Raw genomic sequence first — 16,828 nt, 5'->3', positions numbered from 1 at the left:
CTGATGAACATAGATGCAAAAATCCTCAGCAAAAAAAATTAGCAAACAGAATACAGCAACGCATCAAAAATATTATACACCATGAACAAGTGGGATTTATTCTAGGGATGCAAGGATGGTCCAACATATATAAGTCAATAAATGTGATACATCACATCAACAAATCAAGGACAATGTCGGGTCCGCCACCTGCCTACCTGAACAGCCCCAGCCTCGTTCCTTTTGGTGGGCAAGCGAATGGCCCGGATTCCTCTTTCCCTCCTGTCCGCTTTGGAAGGAGACGGGGGAAGAGAGACGTGAAGAGAGGTGCGCACAGCTGCCGGCCCCAAACCAGCCCGGGTTAAAGGACACTCAGACGGGGCGGGGGTTCTGTCAAGCAGTTCCATTTATTCACACAAGCACTTGCTTTTAAAGGCAAATGGGGAAGGGAGGTTTTTACATCCTCCAATCAGCTTAAAGGTTACGAGAGCATGCATCCTGTCTCAGTGCCTAGCTATTGCAATCACGCAGTGTTCACAAGCACGGAAACACATATTTGACCAATAAGGGCCAAGGCAAGGTTCCCGCAGACACCCCCACCCTACTTCCTCCCGGTGCCATCTTAGGCTGCCACATTAATATGCCCTTGTGGGCCCATAATGGCCCCGCTTGTAATGTCACTTAAGGTGGCATTAGTTTTTAAGGCCTGACAGTACAACAACAATCTGATTATCTTAACAGATGCCGAAAAAGCATTTGACAAAATTCAACCTCATTTATGATAAAGACTCTCAGCAAATTAGATATAGAAGGAAATTTTCTCAACACAATAAAAGCCATATATGATAAATCCACCACAAATATCCTGAATGGGGAGAAGCTTAAGCTTGTAGCTTTAGAACAGGAGCAAGACAAGAATGCCCACTCTCACCACTCCTATTCAACACCATATTGAAAAAGTACTAGCCAGAGCAACAGTCAATTAAAAGAAATAAAAGACATCCAGACTGGAAAAGATGAGGTTTGGAGATGACACGATCCTACACATAGAAAAACGTAAAGGTTTCCTCAAAATCTCTTGCAGCTGATAAATGATTATAATAAAGTTGAAGTTTACAAAATCAACACACAAAAATCACTAGTGTTTTTATACTCCAATAACAAACTAGCAGAAAAAGAAATCAAGAAAGTAAGCCTATTTACAATAGTGACCAAAAAAACCCAAAAAACAAAAAGCAAAAAAACAAAAAATAAAAAATAAAAACTTAGGAAAAAATTCACCAAGGAGATCTCTATAACAAGAACTACAAATAAGTGCTGAAAGAAATGAAAGAGGACAGAGAAAGAAGGAAAGACATTCCATACTCTTGGATTGGAAGAATTAAGAATATAAAACTGTCCATACTACCCAAAGCAATCTACAGATTCAATGAAATCTCCATCAAAATACCAATGACATTCTTCACAGAAATAGAAAAAAACAATCCTAACATTCATACAGAACAACAAAAGACCCTGAATAGCCAAAGCAATACTGAGAAAAAAAAAAAGTAAATAAATGAATAAATGAATGAATGAAGGAATGAATAAATAAATAAACAAACAAATAGACAAACAAATAAATAAATAATAAAGCTGGAGGCAAAACACTAGAAAGCTATAGTAACAAAAACAACATGGTACTGGCATAAAAATAGACACTTAGACCAATGGACGAGAATAGAGAACCTAAAATTCAACCGAAATATTTACAGACAAAGGCAACACAACATGCATTGTGGAAAAGACTGCCTTTTCAATAAATGGTACTGAGATAACTGGACATCCATATGTAGAAGAATGAAACTAGACCCGTACCTCTCACGATATACCAAAATCAATTCAAAATGGATTAGAGACTTAAGTATAAGACCTGAAACTATAAAAGTCCTAAAAGAAAACATAGGGGAAACATCAGGAAGTAGCACTGGGCAAAGACTTTATGAATAAGACCCCAAAAGCACAAGCAACAAAAGAAAGAAATAAACGAATGGGATTATATCAAACTAAAAAGCTTCTTCTGTACAGCCAAAGAAACAACAGCATGAAAATTCAGCCTTCATAATGGGAGAAAATATTTTCATCCAACAAAGGATTAATATCCAGAATATATAAGGAATCCAAACAACTTAACATTAGAAAACAAGTTATCAAAAAAGGGCAATGGAGCTAAATAGGCATTTCTCAAAGTAAGATATACAAATGGCCAATAGACACATGAAAAAATGTTCACTATCACTAGTCATCAGAGAGATGCAAATCAAAACCTCATTGATTTAGAATCTCACCCCAGTTAGACTGCCTATTATCAAAAAGAGAGAATAACAAATGCTGGCAAGGATGCATAGAAAGGAGAACGCTCCTACACTGTTGTTGGGGCTTTAAATTAGTGCAACCATTATGGAAAACAGTGTGGAGCTTTCTCAAACAACTACAGATAGAACTACCATACAATCCAGCAATCCCACTGCTGGGCATATGCCCAAAGGAATAGAAATCATCATGTTGAAGGGATGCCTGCACTACCATGTTCCTTGCAGTTCTATTTACAATAGCCAAGAGCTGTAACCAACTTAAATATCCATCAACAGATGACTGAATAAGGAAAATGTGGCATATATACACAATGGAATATTACTCTGCCATAAAAAAGAATGAAATATTGTCATTTGTAGTAACGTGGATAACTCAGAGAAAATGATGTTAAGTGAAATAAGTCAGGCAAAGCAAGAGAAATACTGAATGTCCTCTCTCATAAGTGGAAGGAAGGAAGGAACAAGGAAGGAAAGAAGGAAGGAAGGAAGGAAGGAAGGAAGGAAGGAAGGAGAGAGAAAAAGAAAGAAAGAAAGAAAGAAAGAAAGAAAGAAAGAAAGACCACAGTGATACGTTGAATTTTCAGAAGGAGAGAATAGATCTATGGTTAATGGAGGTGGAAAAGGGGGCAGGGGGTTAGGGAGTAACTGGGTAAGGGACAGAAAGAATAGTTACAATTTGTAATAATGGATGTCCTAATAATATTGATTCAATAATCACAAATGATTGTCACAAATGCTGATAGTCAACTCTGTACCCTATAAATATGTATAATCAATTATGTTTCAATTAAAAAATAAATAAATAAATAAATAAATTTAGGTTTACACACACAAAAGTAACTTTATCAAAATTTTAAAAACTGCATATTTATATTACATTTTCCATATCAATAAACTCTAATAATTGTTTTTAAGAAATAGCCAACCCATATCAAATATTTTCTATACTCATAATTTTCTGTAATTTTTATATTGAGGAATTCACTATAAAAACTCCCTAATTCTTTGTTTTGAGCATACATTTTATACCAACTTTACAAATGTTGAGATAGCAAAAGAGATAAATATGTACCATATATTCAGAAGTTATCTGAACACTCTACAATGTATTGGAAAAAGGTAAATTAAAACAAAGTTTAATCACTAAAATTTTTAACTTTGTCTTTCTTTGAAAGTGTTCAGATACCCGAAGATATTTTTATTAATTAATTCAATTTAATTAGCCTAATGTCTTAAAATTAATTAAAAATATAAAAATTATAATTTAAATTAACACATTAAGCCCTTATTACAAGTATTTGTAACATTTTAAGAATTTAGTCCTGAAGGGCTGGCTGGTTACCTCAGTAGGTTAGAGGGGGATGTTGTAACTCAAGGTTAAGGGTTCAGATCCCTATACAAGCCACCAGCAAAAATAAAATAAAGTAAAACAATTTAGTTGTGAGATTAACCCTTTAAAAAAAAAGCCATTATTATAAGTCAATTTAAACATAATTTTTTGTATTCAAAATCTTAAATGATCATGAAAACAATGACAACTCATTTGACTCAAGATCAACATAGAAACTTTATAAAGATGGAATCATGAGAAGTTTAATCTTAATCTCACATACACTAGAATATTGAGTTGCCATTAATTTTATGTAAAATTTAGGAGACAGTAATCCTTAAATCAATATAATTTAATAATCTTAAATTACCCGAAGATTCATATATTTATCAGGAATATAACACAAAACTTTTGTTTATATAATTTACAGGTGTACATAAAGTAAAATGTTTCTTTAAATTGAGCTTAGAAGTATACTTCCTGTTGAGATCAACAGCTGTTTTTCTCATCTCGTTACTACTAAATAAGGCTATTATTAATTTACATCCCCAGCTAAAGGTTTCTTCTTTTTTAAGCATAGACCAATATTTCTAAGCAAATTTTAAAAATGCAGCATAATATTTTTGATTTAATTCTTTAAGAAACTCTCAAATTTTATTGGAACTAGATATTCTTAGATTGCATCCATAATAACAAAAACAAAATTTGACAAATTAATATTGAGAATACCCAAGAATAAGGAATAAAAATAGAAAAAAGTATACACTGATACACACACACACACACACACACACACACACACACACACACACACACACACACTAGACAAAATAGACTTTAGACAAAAATAGAATTACTGTTGTAGAAGCTAATTATCTTTCCTAAGCAAGAAAAAAAGATTAGATGCAGAAAGCCCATTTTGAAACCTACACACACACACTCACTCACCACACAGAAGAGAGTTATTATAGCTTACTTAAGTAATCTTTCTCTTAAGTGAAATTTCTTTTAGATAGATCTGACTATGCAGTCTTCTCATGAGAGGTTCTACCATTTTGTTCTAAGGCACCTCTGAAGTGAACAAACTTACTTATGTCCAAAGTTCCTTAAAATTGCTATTTTAATTATAAAAGTTCCCAGTGAAATGCCTCTAAGAATTCAAATGACTTGGCGAATGGGCACCAATACAAATAATACACCAGCTTAGTGTGAGCTTTTCAACTGATAGTTGACTATTGCCTTCCAGTGTGAGAAATGAAAAATACAAGTGAGCTCCCCCTAAAAATGAAGCAAATCCTTACACTCTTGCCTCACCTTAAAGGGCTCTAGCAGTGAAAAAACAAATAATGGGTTCTCATCCAAGGATGATAATGACAATGATGATTATACAAAGGCTTGAGCAGCACTCTAACAAAAAAGGGCGGAATGTCAAACGGAAACTCAGTGAACTTTCCAGCCCCAGAGGCCCACAGTTAAGGTAGATAACAAAGGATCTTCAGCATATCCTATTCTAGTCAATATTTTTCTAAGCACTAGATCTGCAAAAGGAGAAAAATCAAATGAAAATCAATTAGTTTAAGCCTTTATTAAAAACTTTTTAATGTGAGAACAGTGCCAGATGATTATCATAGTCAGCTCAGGGCTATAACAATATACCACAGACGCAGTGGAAACAACAGACATCTATTTCTCACAGTTCTTGAGGCTAGCAAGTACAAGATCAAGACTCCAGTTGATTTTGTTCCTGGTGAAAGTCCTCTTTCTAGCTTGCAGAAAACCACCTTCTGGCTGTATCCACACATGGCCCAAAGAGAGCAAGCTCAGGTCTCTTTCTCTTTTTATGAGGACACTAGTCTTAGCATGGAGACTCCACCCATATGACATCTTCTAAACCTAATTACTTCCCCATGACCCTCACCTCCTAATACAATCACATTAGGGAATAGGGCTTCAACATATGAATTTAGGGGGATCACAAACATTCATCCCATAACAAAGGGGTATTGTGTGCAAAAAAGTAACTTACAGATTTTATAGGGTTGATTGGGGAACGTTAGTCAAGGTTTAGTTTGGTTCTGAGACTTATTAAGTCTTCAAAATCTCAGAAGGCATGTGGAAATGGAGGTTTTGTGCACCATGAAACAGGAGGCACAGACAGCTGTATTAGAGACTTTTGTAGTGATTAGTTGGTTAATTTGGGTATAGCAAGGATATGGGGGAACAATATTCCTTAAACTATAGTTTGGAGACTAAGATCTTACGAGCACTAGTGGGAAATGCTCATTGTTCAGCATTATTTAGACAAATATTTGCATTTTATAGATAAAAAATAAAACTTAGACTGGTTAAGCAGGTATCTTAGCGATATCTAACTGATGCAACTAGTAGCTCAACTCTTTTCAACATAATTCTACAATACTTTAATGTTTTGCTTTTTTTCTCTTCAGAGACCTCATTACCAAACGCAGGTGGAGATATATTCCTGAAACTCATGTGGAAAAAAAAGAGAGAAATTCAAAAAGATCATGAAAAACTGAAATTAAAAGTCAAAAATGTAAAATATAAACTTATTTCTCAACATAAGCGCCATCAAGTTTGAGACACTTTTGTAAGTGATGTTACCAGCCATTTAGTCTATTTCTAAAGAACTGAGGGTCCTGGGAATTTAACCACATCAGTGCAGTCTTTTTTACATTACTAACTGAAGAAAAATAGGTTCCCTTTAAAGATTTTGTAAGATTAAGAAACAAAAGAAGTTGGAAGGAGCCAAATCATGACTTTAAGGTGCCTGATGATTTCCCACTGAATTTCACAAAATTGCCTTTGGTTGATGAGAGGAATGAGCAGGAGCATTATTGTGGTGGAGAAGGCCTCCCTGGTAAAACTTCCCTGGACATTTTTCTGCTAAGGGTTTGGCTAACTTTCTCCAAACACTCATAATAATAAGAAGATGTTATTCTTCTTTGGCCCTCGAGAAAGTCAACTAGCAAAATTCCTTGAGCATTCCAAAAAACTATTGCCATGACCTGTCCACATTTGCTTTGATGGACCATTTCCACCTCTTGGTGGCCATCATTTTGATTGTGCTTTGTCTCTAGGGTGATACTGGTAAAGCCATGTACCATTTCTTATTACAATTCTTGGAAGAAATGCCTCAGGATCTGGACCCACTTTTAGAAATTTTCCCATGAAAGCTCTGCTATCATCTGTAGCTGATCTGGGCGCCACAGTTTTGGCACCCATCAAGTGGAAAGTTTGCTCAATTGTAATTTTTCATTCAGAATTGTGTAAGCTGAACCGACTGAGATGTCTGTGGTGTCAGCTACTGTTTCTGCCATTAATTGTCCATTCTCTTAAATTAGGGGATAAACAAGTTTAATTTTTTCCTTGGAAATTTATGTGGATAGTCTGTGTCTACAGGCTTTATCTGCATCACCAAGTCCCTTCATAAAAGGATTGATTGATTTGTAAATTGCTGATTTCTTTGGGGTATTGTCCCTAAAAACTTTTTGTAACACATGATTTCACCATTTTTCTACCCAAGCTACACCATCAATTCAATGTTTGTTCTTGCTTCAATTGCAGCAGAATTCATGTTGCTCTGAGAGGAGCTCTTTTCAAACTGATGTCTTGTCCTTCTCAGTACTTTAATATAGATCCTGTTCAGACATGTTATAACAAGTTGTACAAGCCTGCAGTTTTTCATAACATGTATTTTCCATAAACTTTTGAAGACCTCTTTTAAAGCAGACATTAAATTGACTGTTTAGAATTATAAGATTCCCCACACTCTAGTTCAATTTTTCATTGTTATTTCACCATTAGAGTTTGCTTCCATTTTCGGTGTCACTTTTCTGGGGTGCACATGCCTTTTATCTGGTCTAGGAACTTTCTCTCCAACAAGGAATGCAAACCTGTCACAGAAAACTCGGAAAAAAACATTTTTATAAAAACACTAAAGCCACATATATCCCCACAGTAAATATGATTAGTTCATTTTAATACCATTAATATTTAACATATTAGTAGAAGTCTTGACAAATACTTAGAAAAAAGAGACAGAAAAAGAGGTTCAAAGATTAGAATGGAAGTGGTAACTATCACGTTCTTTGAAGAATATATAAGCTTGTACATAAAAACACACAGCAGAACTAAGGAACAAATATTAGAACTAAAAGTAGTATTTAGCTAGGTTATAATACATGAACACATAAGAAACAAATTTACTAGAAAATTCCCATCACTGTAAAAACATGTTCGTAAGTATTTCATCTTTATTTAAAAAAAGAAAAACAAAATCTATATGGTGATGTCACCTCACTCACTGTCACGTTTTTTTTTTTTTTCACATTTGCAGCATAACTGCCTTTTAGGAGATGTCCAAATTTTCTTTACTCTTTTTCCCATCCCCTGTTAAAGAAACTACACAGGCTTTCACAGTCAAAGATTACTAACATCTTTCCTGTCAAGGCCATCAATGACCATAATATTATCAAATCCATTTCTCAATTCTTAGTCTTCATCTTTCTCTACATCATACTGTCTTATTTTCCCTCATTTTCTTATCATTCATTCTCAGTCTCCTTTGCTGTTTTCTTCTGCTTTCCTTAACCTTTTAATGTTGTCTAGCCCAAGAACATAGGCATGTTTCCCCCATCTAACTCACTACTTTGGTGACCTCATCAGGTCTTATGAATGTCATTAACATGATGACTCACACATTTATGGCTTCAGCCTTGACTTTTCTTTTGAACTACATTCTCATAGAACCAATACAGCATTTTATACTACAGAATGACAAGATAAGATCTGCATTTTTCTTTAAAAATCACTCTTACAGTAGTGTGAAAGATTAATTGTTGGGAATAAAATGTCTCTTCTTGGTGACTTGTTTAATAATGTGCCCAGTTACCAAATACAAGAGAGTAATATTTCTGGGAAGGAAGGTATTGAGTTTGACTTGGCATAGATGGTGTTCAAATGATCATAAGGATTTTAAGAAGATATGTCCAATATGTATAAGGGGGGTTAGAGCATAGTGAGAATAAATATTTTGAATTGTCTAGGACTATTTTGGGTGTTAAAGTCATGTGGCTTAATAGGATTTTCTGAAAATGGGGAGCTTTCTTAAAATGAGAAATGAGATCGCCCTATAACACCATACAATAAAAATAGATTGCAAAGGAAAAGCAGAATGTATTTACAAAGCAATTTTGGGGAAAATGAAGAAGGTGAACTAAAGAAATAGTCTGATGTGTTTCCATGGCTTCAATAAGTCATAACTATTACATGATTTATGATGAATGCAAAACATGAAGAAAAGCATTAGACTTAGACAATAAAAAACAAAACAAAAACAGCAACAAATAAATCTATTCTATTTGTTGTCTTTGTTGTTTTCCCCTGCCAAACTCTATTTCAATAAGGATTGGTGAAGGTGTGATATTGGTGTTAAGACCATTGAAATATTATTGCATCTCAGGGCTAAATGAGATTTCTTTATGCAATTATAAGGTAGATTTGCTTGAGAAAAAAGGAAAAGAGGAGAGAGGAAGGGAGAGATTAATGATGAGGTAAGTAAAGAATAGTTTCAGTGGGGGAGCAAACAAGCAAACTTTCCAAAGGGCTGGCAATAGTAAGCAGAAGATGGATTAAAAAGAGTCCTGGATAATTTATAAACTACACAGTCAATCCTGAACAATGAAGATAAGGCTATAAATTAAAATAAATGCACAGCTTCTTTCCATGTTTGCAAAATAGCTTACTAAGAGTAGTCAGCACTAACATATGCAGGAAAAGCATATTTTATATTATGTCATTCTAAACATCAATTATGTTACTGACTTAAAATTAATTAAACTGATCCATATAGTAATACACTGAAATTTTATAAACTTCAAGATCAAATACTTAAATCCATTTATGACTACAAATCTTTTTAAAAGTCCAATACATAAATTTTTTAATGCTAAATTAACAGTTTGATATGCCTAATCATGAAAACGTCAGTATTATATTTTGATTTATTTGTAGTCTGGAGATTTCATGGTCTAAATCACTTGAGAAATTATGAAAAAAACCAATGTTGAATCATGGCTCTTATCTATTACCATTAATTCTGAAGGACTTAGTTATTACAAAGGCTTCTCTGCATGATAATCTGTTCTTGCACAAACATAAGAACATCTGATTGATAACTTTTGACTTATTTACTATGTAAAGAGTCCAATTAAATACATTATTTAGATGCACTGTTGCCTCTGAAGATATTAGGCCTCTAATGGTAATGCAAGGATTTTTCAATTTTTTTAAAATTTGCAATTAGTACACAAATAATGTAACTACAAAGAATATCTGATAATGTGACCTGGTATTACAAATGAAAAAAAAAAAAATTCCCAAAGCTAAAATAACAACAAAAACAAAAACTTTAAACTCTGGAAAAATCTTTATGAGCTGAACTTTTAACCCAATAATATTTTCAATAGAGTGTAAATGCTCAAATATTTAGCTAACGTTCTCCTTCCCTTTAATTTATTCAACATTTTATATGGTTATTTGCTTTTGATTTATATAAAAATAATATATTTTACCCCTTCTATTTTTTATTCCACATGTCTTTTGGAATAGTAGTGTGTGACTAGATGAATATAACCCAAAGACTGGGATATAAGTTTAGTTTCATTGAACATAAATGGAGATGGGATAACAGAAAAGTTTAAGAAGGATTTTCTTATCACAGAAGTCTATACTAGAATCTCCCCAATCACCTTTTGCAGACTGTAATCACTTCAATTGCAATAAAATGTTACAAATTAATATATTTATTAATAATATATTTATTAATTACATATGTTCCCTAGAGTTCAGGTAAAAACAATAAAAAAGCAATACTATTAGTAATATTCAAAAGGATTACATATTTGCAAGACATATACAAAGTGTTTTCACATTCATTTTCATGTGAGCGACATACCAAGCAGCTGGGGTAAATAGAACAGTTATTGTTTTTATGTCTCCAAATAAGGAAACACAGACTTAGAAAAATTAGGTTATCTATCCCATACAAATTAATACAACATCTGGAAAACACATAGGTTTTTACTCAGACTCTGTTAAGTATCACAGAATATATGGCAAACTCCAGATATTGCAAAACATATCCTTGAACACTGGAAAGTTAATGACCAAAATATTGTTTTTATTGATCACATCATATTTTAGTTCTGCATTAATTTCCTATTTTGTGTGTGTGTGAAGTGACAAATAACTTTTAAAGAGTGCCCAATCATACTAAGTTTTAAAAAATGGTATACAAGACACTTTTAAGAAAAAAAGAATGACAATTATTCAATTTTCAAATAATTATTATTGGAATCAAATAATGCTGAAACCATGGAATATCAAATACCTTTTTTATGATACTTAACACAGTGTTAAGTACATGAAAAACACCTATCCCTAATTTTGTACTTTAAGATTTGAGATCTGTTGCAGGTTTTGATTATCCTCAAAAGTAATTTATTAAGACTATTTGATGAAGACAAAGTAATTATCCCCTGGAAACAGAAAGTAGAATAATTCCAAGGACTATGCAAGCAGAATGAATGAACTAGAAAGAAGATACAAGTAAAAAATTGCACATGTCTTATTCACCCTATATTTGTATAAAACTTTATGGTTTTTCTAACAGCTATTTAATTTAATAAACAGTTGAACTAAGGACAATGAGAAAAATATTCAAGTTATCCAATCAAGTTTCTAAAGGTTTCTCAACTTCCTTTTACTAAACAGTTCCATGAAACAAATTTGAAATAAAGCTGACAATTGAATGGATTTTTCAATTTAATGACAGAGCCAAAGATTCTTAAAGTACGCATTTTATTAAGCACTATTTTGACTATATTTCTCCTTTTTTTATTGCATTTCTTTTTGAAGTTAATAGATTATAAAAGTTTTTAAAAGTTAGTTCACAAAAAAAAATTAGTAATATGGGATCTATAGAAATCTCTGATTTATTTGAACATTGACAACGATTTTTGCATGGTTCTAAGAATAGTTATGTTTTAAATATTGATATAAAGATAAAAATATAAATGTTTAGAGATTAAATTTAAAATAGCCTTACATCTTCTGAAGTTATTTCCCTCCTACAAGAAAATTATAAAATCTTCAATACAAAATAACTGACTTAGATGATAGAAAATACTCTATTAATTGTAAGACTTTTAACATATTACACATTGAATATTTTATGACAAAAACATCTCAATAAGCTAAACATTGATCATTTATATTCTAGAATAATATATATTTATATTCTATTTATTTATATTTATATATTTATATTGTAGAATAATACATATATTTATATTTATATATTTATATTGTAGAATAATACATATATTTATATTATATTTATATTTATATTATATTCTAGAATAATATATATATTTTAGGATACATATTCAATAAATATATAAACTGGAAAATATATTTTAATTATTATTTTAAGGTATAGACTCCTATTTGTTTTTATTATAAATAATTTCAAACTTACAATAAAGTTGAAGGAAGCATACAAGTAATTATTTTTTCTACTTGAGACTAAATTGCAGACATGATTCTCTATTGCTCCATGCATACTTTAATGCATATATTCTACAAACCAGAACACTCTCCTACATAACCACAGAGCAAACATCAAAATCAGTTAATTGAGATTGATTCATTACTACAGTCTAATCAATAGACCCTGTTCAAATTTCAATTATTTATTTTACACCAAAACAATTCAATTTAGTGCAATGTGAAGATTTTGTTGTCTGTATCTTTAGTAGCCTTCAATCTGGAAGATTCTGGAATCTTTTATTTATCTTAAAACATTCTGTAGAAACTCCCTCAATTTTTGCCCATCTGACATTTGTTATACACAAAATCAGGTTATGAAGTTTTGGTAGGAATATTGCAGAAGCAACATTGTATTCTTCTCATTCCATTTTACTTGATTTATCCTATCACTCTCAATGTTATCTTTGATGGCTTCATTAAGGTGATATCTACTAGGTTGTACCATTGCAAAGTCGCTTTTTCTCCATTTTATTAAATACATACTTCATGGGGAGACATTTTGAGGCTGTGTAATGTCTTATTTCCTATCAAATATTTACAAGCTAGTTTTAGTGTACATTCACAAATCTTTTTCTGCACTCAATACTACACTGAAGGTTTCTAACTGATAATTTTTAAATTTCCATTCTTTTTTCTACCCTTATTAGTTGGCATTTCAGTATAAAGTAGAACTTTGTTTTCTTCTAGTTTATGTGTTCATTTATTTCTCCATATTAGACATATAGATTCTTTATGCAATGAGTCATAATCCACTAATACCATTATTTTAACAGTCAAATCATCCCAGTTTTGGCCAGTGGGTGTCCTTTTAAACAGCTTCTATATTCTTTAGATTTTCCCCCATCTTAATTTGAGCACTGCCTTAATTTCCAATGCAACGAGATATTCCAGGATCATATTGTACTTTCTCTGCTCAGCTCTCAAATTAGCCATCTCTCCAAGGAGTCCTGGCAACTTATAGTGATGAATAATATTTAGAATACAAAATCTGTGTATTTTCTCTTTGCTCTTCATTATTGTAGTAGTACTTATCCTAGGCCTTCTTAGTGGACAGAGCTAGTATATATACATTTATAACTATATTTATTTTATATCAACATTTATTTTCACACATATTTATATCAATATTTATTTCTATTTATGTCTCTATACATCATCATCCTCTGTGCACACCTTTGGACATGGCTCCTGATAACTTTCTGAATTCTTACACTCTGTGTAAGAAGAGATGGCTTACTCGACCCCTGGATCTCAAGATCTTTCAGATGGAATTATGCAGGAGAAAAGAGGAAAAAGGAAGAAAGAAAAAAAAAAGGAAGGAAAGTCAACTTTTCATTTTTGGATACTTTTTGTATCCCATAATGCAAGCAAATAGTGTTATTTATTATTTACAAACTATAGCATAAATCAATGAAATATATGATCTCCCATTGAAATTCCTTCACTCCCCACTTCAACTGCAGCCGACAAAAAAAAGAGGAAGGAAAGAAAAGTAAATGTCAACCTAACCACTACAACAGAGAGCTGAGATTAATAAAATATTGCTTATACAACATAGAAGTCTGTATTTTCAATATACTTCAACCTAGATACTAACCATGCTTTTTTTAATAAATAGCTTCAGACTTTCATAAAATTTACGCTGGGATGTTCAAAATTTGCTTTATTGGCTTTGTATCCTGGACCATCCTTCTTCATTGATATCCAGTTTATTAAAAAGCTAATTGTGTCAAGGAAAACACGTCACACTTTCTTCAGTAAGACTGTTTGATTTTCAAATTTTCAAAAGACTCATTTTATTTCAGTATAATTTAAATACAGTAGCACATTTCATTAAACATCAAGGATTAAGAATGACCTTTCATTAAGCAAAATTATAACAGCTGAATATTTTACATATTTACTTTCAATATCTGAAGTATCAATAGTTATATTTCCATCTTTCCCAATTTACACTTCTAAAAGTAATAAGTCTTTCAAATTTGGGGTTTTAAGAAAGCTGAGTTTTATAATAAGAATCATTGCCTTATTTTATAAAATAAGCATTAGACTAGTATAATTTTTTTTCTTGAGTAATTTTATGCTCTGGACTGAATAGTAGTAGTTCATTCAGTTTAGCAGCTCAAGATACGGAAGAGAGATATCACCATTATTTTCAAGATAAGTCTTGTAAAGGTAACATAAAACCAATCAATATATGTAACAATCTACGTATGTCATTTGTGAAAATCTTGACATCACAAATTATACACTTTTTTTTTTCATTTTAAAGGAATTTATTTTAAACATATAGTGGCAGGATTAGGTGTAACAAGATGTATAACCTCCAAAGACATGGATGACAACACTCATTTTCATAGATAAATGGTGGTATGTTAGTAAAAATAAGTTAGATTACTTTATTTTTATTTATTTATTTTTTTAAGGGAGGTCAGGAATTATTGGGTGGGGCACAATTTGTGGTAATGGGCATCTTGATAGTACTGATGTTGCCATCACATCTTGGGTAGGTGGTGATGGTAAGCTTTATACCCCATGGATATGCATAATCAATAAAAAAATAATAATAATAATAAAATTATGTAATTAGAAAACAAAGATTTGAATTAAAATGCAAGTTTAAGCAACTATTCTAATCATAAATAAGCATCTTTAATGTATGCATTAACAGATAAATACTTCTAATACTTTAAACAAATTTGGATATTTTTCTCTTCAAATAAATTTTCAAAGCATTTTTATACTGTACATTACAAATACCATCATGCTAATGTTTTAGTTTTGTTAAATATAGAAATTTTCTATAAATGTACACTATGTAATTATTTTTCAAAAAAGAAAACAAAGCCTAACTCCCATTAATTACAGTGTCTCTGATCTAAAGTTTGTCTCCAAACTTAAATACACAATATATAAATCACAAAACAAAGACCAACTTTTACCTGAGGAATTGTATGCATTATTTCTTTTCCTTTCAATGAATCAGCTTAGATTTTTTTAATCTCTTATTTTATTTCATTGACTATATGGTATATAACTGTAGAAAAAGAAGAGAGTTAAACAAAAAATTGAGTACCCCATTCTTCAACGAGAACTGCTATTAGTATCGTCGTACAGATTCCATTTAAAATAAGTTTAGAAATCGTTATATATGATCAGATGTTTCATATAGATATACATTCAACTTCATATACACATAACAAATGAGGTTCTTTTATATCTTCTATAATCTCTTTTTCTCTTAAAACATTGTTTACATTTATGTCAATTAATATATATACTTCTTTTCTAATGACTACTTTGTATTTGGTTGCGAGTAGAGAATAATTTTTAGAACAAAAACTTAATGTTGTGTTGTTTTTTATGCTATAAACAGCATAATAATGAACATTCTTACACAAGATTTTTTAACACTAATAAACTTAAGATAAATTGCCAAAAGAAAAAATAATAACTCACATTTTTACCTTGCCTGCCAGAAGTACACGTGTCTATACTCACCTCTAATAGATTGGAGCATCTCTTTCTGTACAGCCTTATCAATACTGGGCTCTCTTATTTGATTTTTTTACAAGTACAAATAAATTACATAAGAATAAATAGTTCCACTGTTTTTTTTTTTTTTTCTTTTATTTGGTGACCGGAGGTGTTGAATTATTATTTTATACTTACGTTTTGTGACTAGTATTTTAAAGAAAGAACTGTTTATGTTCTTTACTCATGTCTTCTGCTGAAATAATCATGTTTCCTAATTGACTTATGTGAATTTTTAATATGTTAATGAAAATGCCTTCTTCATATGCATATAGTTTCCAATTTTCATTCATATTTAATGTTGCTCACTGTGTTTTTAAATAATTTATTTTAAGTTTATAAAATTAATTCTATCAATAATGACAATATAAGGTGTTTGCCCAGATTTGCTGGTGTATTTTTTGTTTATGTTTATAAGTTAGGCATAAAAATATTTCTTCCTTATATGCTTTTCTCACAAAATTCTATTTGTCTCATGTTAAAATTGTTACCCTTCTTTCTTTTTATTTATATTTTCTTATTTTCCACAGCACCTACACTCCTAAGAGATTTAAGAATATATCCTTTTGGAACAAAGTATTCCAATTTTTTTTTAAATGGATTCTTAGGTATGACACCAAAAGCACAAGCAACAAAAGAAAAATGGTTACATCAATATTAAAAATGCTTGTACTTTAAAGGACACCTCCATAAGTGAAAATACAAACTATATAATGGAAGAAAATATTTGCAAATTGTATATTGGATAAGGGATTTATATCCATAATATGTAAACATATGTAAATACATTTAATATATGTTGTGACAATAATAAAATACAACCTCATAAAAATTTGGAAAAAGAATTTGGATATTTCTCCAGAAGGTTATGCAAATGGTCATTAAGCATATGAAAAGATGCTCAATATTATTACTCATTAGAAAAATATGGATTAAATCCACAATGAGATACAACTTCATACCCACTAGGATAACTATAACCAAGAGGGTGAACAAGTGT

The sequence above is a fragment of the Cynocephalus volans genome, chromosome 1 (genome assembly GCF_027409185.1).
Source record: "Cynocephalus volans isolate mCynVol1 chromosome 1, mCynVol1.pri, whole genome shotgun sequence".
In the NCBI taxonomy this organism is placed as follows: Eukaryota; Metazoa; Chordata; class Mammalia; order Dermoptera; family Cynocephalidae; genus Cynocephalus; species Cynocephalus volans.
This window is presented reverse-complemented; position numbering follows the sequence as displayed.